This window comes from Jatropha curcas, chromosome 9 (assembly GCF_041381405.1).
Source record: "Jatropha curcas cultivar XTBG-Jc1 chromosome 9, XTBG_Jcur_1.0, whole genome shotgun sequence".
Lineage (NCBI taxonomy): Eukaryota > Viridiplantae > Streptophyta > Magnoliopsida > Malpighiales > Euphorbiaceae > Jatropha > Jatropha curcas.
In genome coordinates, this window is record NC_143159.1 from 15777046 (window position 1) to 15784270 (window position 7225).

A 7225-nucleotide genomic window follows, 5' to 3' on the forward strand; every position below is an offset into this window, starting at 1 on the left:
TAAAACATTTGAAGGGTCAAGGTAAGCTCAACAAGCGACATGGTAAGTGGGTTGAGTTCATTGAACAATTCCCTTACGTTATTAAATACAAGCATGGAAAGGATAACGTTGTTGCTGATGCATTGTCACGGAGATATACTTTACTTACTACTGTTAGCTCTAAATTGATAGGATTTGAGTATGTTAAGGATTTGTATGAGTCTGACTCTGATTTTGGCAATGTATATTTGGCATGTGAACACGGGGCATTTGATAAATTTTATCGACACGAAGGATATTTGTTTAGGGGCAGTAAACTTTGTGTTCCTAAATGCTCTATGCGTGATTTGCTTGTACTTGAGTCTCACTGTGGGGGATTGATGGGACATTTTGGGGTACATAAGACTTATGACATGTTGAATGAACATTTTTATTGGCCTCTTATGCGTAAAGATGTCGAGAAGGTTTGTGATTCTTGTCTTACTTGTAAACAGGCCAAATCTAAGTCTATGCCTCATGGGTTGTATATGCCTTTACCAGTTCCTAGCTCACCTTGGGTTGATATATCTATGGATTTTGTACTTGGATTACCTAAGACTAGGCATGGTAGAGACAGTATATTTGTAGTAGTTGATAGGTTCAGCAAAATGGCTCATTTCATTCCTTGTCACAAAACTGATGATGCTATTCATGTTGCTGAATTATTCTTTAGAGAGGTGGTACGATTACATGGAGTTCCGCGGACTATTGTTTCTGATAGGGATGCTAAGTTCCTTTCACATTTTTGGCGGGTTTTGTGGGGTAAACTCGGTACAAAATTACTTTATTCGACTACTTGTCATCCACAAACTGATGGACAAACTGAGGTTGTGAATAGGACTTTGGGAACTTTACTTCGTACTATAGTGGGTAAAAATTTAAAAACTTGGGAGGATTGTTTGCCATTTATTGAATTTGCATATAATCGAAGCATACATTCTACTTCAGGTTTTACTCCATTTGAACTTGTTTATGGATTTAACCCACTAACTGTTTTGGACCTTATTCCTTTACCTTTACATGAGCTCTCTAGTTTAGATGGTGAACAGAAAGCTAAACTGGTGAAGTCTTTACATGAGAAGGCTCGAGCAAATATTGAAAAGAGGAACAAACAGTATGCTGACAAGGCCAATAAAGGAAGGAGGAAGCTAGTGTTTGCACCTGGAGATTGGGTTTGGGTGCACCTTCGGAAGGAAAGGTTTCCCAGCCAACGAAAGTCTAAACTAGATGCACGTGGAGATGGTCCATTCCAAGTCTTGGAACGCGTCAATGACAACGCCTACAAGATAGACTTACCAGGTGAGTATGGTGTTTCCGCTACCTTTAACGTTAGTGATTTGTCTCCTTTTGACATGGATGCAGATTTGAGGACAAATCTTTTTGAGGAAAAGGGGGTTGATACGGATCCATCATCACTCGTCGCTGGATCACAAGGAGGCATGGTGAACGACGAAGGAGATCCATTGGTGCTTCCTATTGGACCAATTACAAGGAGCCGTGCCAAGCGATATGGGGCAGCCATATCATTATTTGTTCAAGCCCAAATAACACAAGAACTGCATGATGTTGCATTCAACAAGTGTTGTGAGGAACTTGAAGGCATTCCTAGGCTTCTAATGTTGTTGGTGGCTCTTTAAGTGGAGGAAAGCACGCTGCTACAGTAACGTGCTACAGGAACTCAGAAGCGCTACAGTGCTACAGGAACTCAGAAGCGCTACAGTGCCGCGCCAATCAGTTTGACTTTGCTACAGTAAATTTGACTTTTCTACAGTAACGTGCTACAGGAACTCAGACGCGCTACAGTAACGCGTTTTATGTGTTTTATGCTTCATTAAGCCCTAGTTTCTTGTTTTAGTATAAATATCTTGTATTCCATGTAAGAACACGATTTTTGAGATATTGAAAACTTCATTTGTTTAAGCTTTGCTTGTACTCCTTTGCTTAGAGTGATAGTGAGAGATTGCTTCCTCTAATTGCATCAAGAATTAAGGTAAGCTTATCAACTTGTTTGTGGCGTTTATCTTGTTCTTTGCTCGATTATTGGTGTTACCGTTTCATTATAAACGTGGGGTGCCATAGAGCGTTTAATCTCGATTATTGGTGTTTCCGTTTCATTATAAACGTGGGGTGCCATAGAGGCGAACTTATATCTCATTCTTTGATCCGATCCGTATCATTCTATGCACTGGTAGCTGTCACTTGTATATGTTGACTCCTTCAGGTGCTTACTGTGTGAGTAATCCTCTACCACAGTTTAACATAACTGATCTGAGGTGGAATTCAGATGGAAGTTGTCTTCTACTCAAGGACAAGGAGTCATTTTGCTGTGAAGCTGTGCCCTCATTGCCTGAATCTAGTGAATATAGCCCAGATGGTTGAGGTATCTCTACTTTTCTAATCTAGATGACTTGCAATTAGCATACAGAAAATGTAAAATGACACTTGTGATCAACCAGGCAGCTGTAACTCTCTTCAACTTTTGCTGCAATGTGTTGTATGTGGGAGGCTCCTGTTTGTTGTAATTCAGACTTAAGCTATAGATTTTCTATGTTGTAAAATTATTTACAATTTCCATGCTTGTCTGCCAATTAAGTGGGTATTGCACGTAAAAATGGCAAGAAAAGAAATTCCAGTTTCCAAGTAAATGCCAAGTTTTGAGCAATATCTTTCAGTTCTTGCAGGCAACGTGCTTGCTTGCAATTTTGTATACATTTGTTATTTGCCTGAAGTCTTCCATGTTTGGCTGGTAGAGAACAGGTTTTGTCCATTGTGAGCTGTGGAGCAGCTTGAGGAGGGAAAAAACAAAAGCAAACAACCATTACAAACATCTGGAGGGTAAAAAGCCTCATGCTTTGATGAAAAAAATTATATATCACTTCTCTGTCGATTCAAAAGTAGCAAAGGCTCTTGCTGAAATTGGAGGAATTTATATCCTCGCTGATTTAGCTAGGTCAATGAATAGATTGGTTACTGAAGACGCTGCCGGAGGCCTATGGAATCATTTTGTTGGAGAAGAGCACAAGGTTATTCAAATTAAAGTGGTCTTCTTATTTATTGAACTCAAAAGTCACAGCTTCATTTACTCCATTTTGTTTGCCATAGCTGAGGCCGGTGGCATAAAAGCTTTGGTTGATCTTATTTTTAAATGGCCTTCTAGTAGCGATAGAGTTCTCGTAAGCTTTGGATTATGCTTATGACTTTTTGATTCTATGACTATCACAGCATTGGAAGGCTAAATGTGGCTCATATTTGGTGCTTCACAGGAACATGCAGCTGGGGCGCTTGCAAATTTGGCTGCTGATGACAAGTGCAGCATGGAAGTAGCATTGGCAGGCAGTGTCCATGCTCTAGTAATGCTTGCTAAGTCCTGCAAGTTTGAAGGAGTGCAAGAGCAGGTGATACTAGTTAAGCTTCTAATATACAGACAATAATCATTTTTATAATACCTGAATGAATAGAATGAACATGTACTTTATTTATATTGTTTGTTACCTATTTTTGTATGCCATTTGAATGGAGTTGATGGACTTGGAGCTTTCTGGATGTTGCTTTTTTGGTAATGAAGTAGGTTATTTTTAATCTTCTTCAAGAAATTATGCATTGGTATTATTAAAAAGAGTTCTGCAAGAGAAGATATTAGGTATGCCCCTGATTTTCACCTTTAAAACAATGCTTACCCAATTGAAGTACCTAAGCAAACATGGCATTCTCACTATCAGATCATGGTAATGAATACTATTGTGTGCTTTTCCACTTTTGCTGCCGGTGGATTGGTTGCATTGACAGTAGTATTTGTCATCTTTTGCCATGCAAAATAAGCCAATACCATCACGGAAAGTTCAATTTGTCTGAAGTCTATACCAGGGAAATTTTCATTAATCAATGAAATGGATATCAGAACTGTGACCTCTTTTCTATGTTGCAATGTTTCTACGGTTAGAATACATTTGTGAAGTGATCCTGGCTAAATTCCCTGAACATAATGCCTAACTTATGTCCTTTGAAGCTAGATTTCCCATCCTTCTATACTCCTTTAGAACCATGGAACTTTTTTGCATATTTCTCTTGAATCATGCTAATCTAGCCCCACAAATTCTCTGTTAGTTTAAAAGTGTCTTTCCAAGATCCATGATGCCACCGCTTCCTCCTCCACCCCTGAAAACATGAAGGGAGGACTACAATTGTCTTCTTGGGTTCTTTTCCTTTATTCAAAACAGAATTGTGGACATCTTTGTTACACATCTAGTTTAAATCGTGGAACTGCTATTTTGGTGAATTATTATTTTATTTAATATTTTTTTAAGCAGTAGCAATTTTTTTATTAGAAAAGAAAAAACCAGTGGAACTACTAAAAGTTTCTTGTGTTGACATTTCAAAGATGGATAAACAGCTTTTTTCCTGGCAGTGGTATATGATTAATGTACCAGATTGAAAGAGAACCCTAAATTATGACACGTGACATTCGCATGTTCTTATCTTCTCAACTAGGATGGCAAATTTAAAATTTGTGTTACTGTTTAGTGCATGTTCCTCCCCTCTATCACAAAGCAGGGAGCCTTAAGCATTAGGAACACTCATTTCATATATCAAAACTAAACTATCAAAATCTTGGTCGTTATTTACATAATTGGCATCCAACTTTCAGAGTAGAGGATTCTGAGATTAAATTGTTGTAGGAATGGTTTTTAGTAAAGAAAAGCACCCAACGTACACTACATGCTTTCAAGCATTAAAAGTCTTCCAATATATGATTTTGTTTTCTGTTGTTTTCTACCATTGGTACAAATTTCATCTCCTTTTCTCTGTTTTCTTTTGTTTCACATTATATTTTTCTGAAGACGCTTAAGAATTAAGTTTGAATAGTGGGTGTCATCTGGTCTGATTGAGATTGTCAATATGACACTCTGGTCTAACCAGGCATTAACTCTCAATATTAATGCATGTTTCTTTTAGAAAAGTATAACAATGTTAAATTAATATTTGGGGCTTGGGATGGTGTCATATGCAATTACGAACAATAGTTGATGTTTAGTGCATTTGTGGTTTTAGGTTTCTCTCACACAATCTTGCTTGAATTCTTACCAGGGTCTTCAAGAAAGGGCTGCAGGTGCTCTGTGGGGATTGTCAGTATCAGAAGCTAACAGGTAATGAGTTCTTGTTAATATGATGCTACTCTGAGTTACACCTTATGAAATATAAAGTTTCTCAGTCTTGCTTTGGTTGCCTTGAATTTAGAGATCCTTGCCTCTAGTCCTTTTCATTTTAACGAAGGTAATGTTAAGATTGAATTTGAAACATTACAAGTCCTTTATTGCAATTGTAAATGCATGGTTTGTCTTCTCTGAACTTTTGATGAGCAGTTTTCCCTTACCTGTAAACAAGTGTAATTTAAACACTTAAGGTGATCAACTTGAATTCTAAATGAAATTAGAAATGTTAAAAAATTAAAAGGAAAAATGAATAATGCCTGAACTCCGAACAAAAGGCTGTCCTCTTTTTCCATTCCCCTATTGTATTTCATAAACTCATTTGATAATATTTTAATCTCGGCTAATGGTCTTGATCAGAAAAGTTGCTTGTTTTATATATGTTCCACATTTGCTCATATGTTGTTTTTGTTTCGTATTAACTTGGTGTTGCTATTGGACAAGTTGGTGTAGGTCCACTTATTGCGTTAGCTCGCTTAGATGTTGCAGTAAGTTCTCTACTTGCTTAGATTAACTAGAACCGTTAGTATTATTTAGGAATTTTTTTCTTGAGTTCATCATGCTTGTTATATTCAATAAAACCTGAAAGTCTGGTGAATTGTAATGTTCTTGATTTTTTTTTTTGTTCAATTTTATGTGCTACTATCATACTAAATTATTGTTTGATAAATGGGGAAAAAGAACTAAACAAGTCCTCAGCTTTTATTTTGGTTTTGGGAGATAACCAAACAAATTAATCAATTTTCTGTTTTTTTATTTTTTTTTCCCTAATATTGGCTTTTACTATTTCGGGGGAGGGGGGGGGGGGAGACTGGCTTTTAATCCTGGTAATGCACGTTGCATAGCGGAAGATGGAGGAGTTCCAGCCCTTGTTCATCTTTGTACTCCTTCACTTTCAAAAATGGCACATTTTATGGCCGCATTGGCACTGGCATACATGTTTGACGGAAGGTAAAATTTAAAAATTCATGTTATCTGTTATGAACATACACTAAACAGTAACACAAATGTTTCTTAGTGAATTAATGCATGCTGGAGATTAGCACATGTGCCCTGTTGTTTATTATGGGATCAACTTGTTGGTTAATAAATAGGAAGGCAATTTTTCCATGTCTGCTTATGCAAAAGTTTTGAGAGTGAATGTGTTATATGCAGAATGGATGTTATTGTAGCAGCAGGACCTTTAACAGAAGGTGCTTCAAAGTTTATGAGCTTAGAAGTTGTTAAAAGTATTTCCCTGAAACACGTTGAAGGATTTGTGCATTTATTTTCTGATTCACAAACCCTTGCCTCTGTGGTTGCATCATCTGCCCCAAATGCTCTTTCACAAGTAGCGGAAGCAGCACGGATACCAGAAGCTGGCTTCTAAGATGCAGGTTTCCTTTTTGTCACGATTCCTCCACCTTAATGCAAGTTTGGAGTTTCATATAATGTTATTAGTGTAACTGCAAGGAATAAGCATATTGATAATGATAGAGTAAGGAAATAACCAAATAAAAAAAAATTTCAAAGAATTCTAGAATGGATATGAGAAGAAGAAATCTGTATTTCAATTCAGAGTCAAATGTTATAGATTACAATCTTCAGATATTAAAAGTGAAGGAGAAAGAAAACAGAAACTGGAACAAAAGGGAAAATTCTTGAATCCTAAGAATCAAGCCAAGAGCCTGCAATAGCTCTCCAACAATAAAAATGAAAAAGGAATATTTTTATCCGATGCCTCCTCCTTGCCCCCTACTGTACTATTGTGAATACTCAAATTTTGAGGCTCAAAAAGTTTATTTTTTGGACTGCAAATAGTCCGGTCGGACCGGAGGCCATTTTGGAAATTTACCGGAAGTATGCCAATATGGTACTTAAAACGTCTGGGACGTCGCGAGGATCGCGGAACTGGTCCCGGAATATTTTTTGGAGGTCCGGAACTCCCGAAAAAGCCTCCGGAACGAAAAATTAGCAAACCCATCGCGAGGATCGCGGAACTGGTCCCGGAATATTTTTTG

General features: G+C 37.4%; 1 long non-coding RNA gene across 1 annotated transcript; it reads left to right on the forward strand.

The window, feature by feature from the left end:
* The first annotated feature begins 2211 nt into the window (after positions 1–2211).
* On the forward strand, positions 2212–5424 carry LOC149493699 (uncharacterized). The gene is made up of 5 exons (XR_016322705.1): positions 2212–2398; positions 2769–2853; positions 2969–3041; positions 3282–3413; positions 5104–5424. It is a non-coding gene; the product is annotated as an uncharacterized LOC149493699 (long non-coding RNA).
* The last annotated feature ends 1801 nt before the right edge of the window (positions 5425–7225 follow it).